Source organism: Nestor notabilis, unplaced genomic scaffold, assembly GCF_000696875.1.
Source record: "Nestor notabilis isolate BGI_N333 unplaced genomic scaffold, ASM69687v1 scaffold17710, whole genome shotgun sequence".
Lineage (NCBI taxonomy): Eukaryota > Metazoa > Chordata > Aves > Psittaciformes > Psittacidae > Nestor > Nestor notabilis.
The window spans coordinates 1-393 of NW_009909877.1; positions in this window are offsets into that span (position 1 = coordinate 1).

Below are 393 nucleotides of genomic sequence, written 5' to 3' on the forward strand. Positions count from 1 at the left end.
GTTGGGTGGAAGCTGATGCTCTGTCTCCCCCTCCGGTGAGCACAACATGGAGGGGGGGTGGCAGCTGTTCCCAATGAGATCTAAGGATAGAGCATCCCTGGTTGCCGTGGTGACACCGGCTGCATCCTCAGGCAGGCGAGAGCCTCGCTGGTGCCGTCCTGCATGGTTGTCCCCACCTTCCCTTCTGGCTGCATCCCTCGGGAGTGCAGGGCTGGATCCTGGCTTTTGGGGTGGCACTCTGGGAGACTGTGCCAGGGAAGCTTAGAGCAGAGTGAAGCAAGCCCTCAGCTGCAGCCTGTTGCACTGGAGGGGTACAGTGGACCTCCCTCTCCCAAAGAGCTAACAAGCAGGAACCCGGTTTACAGGGCCAGGAATGAGCAGAGAACTGGGCTC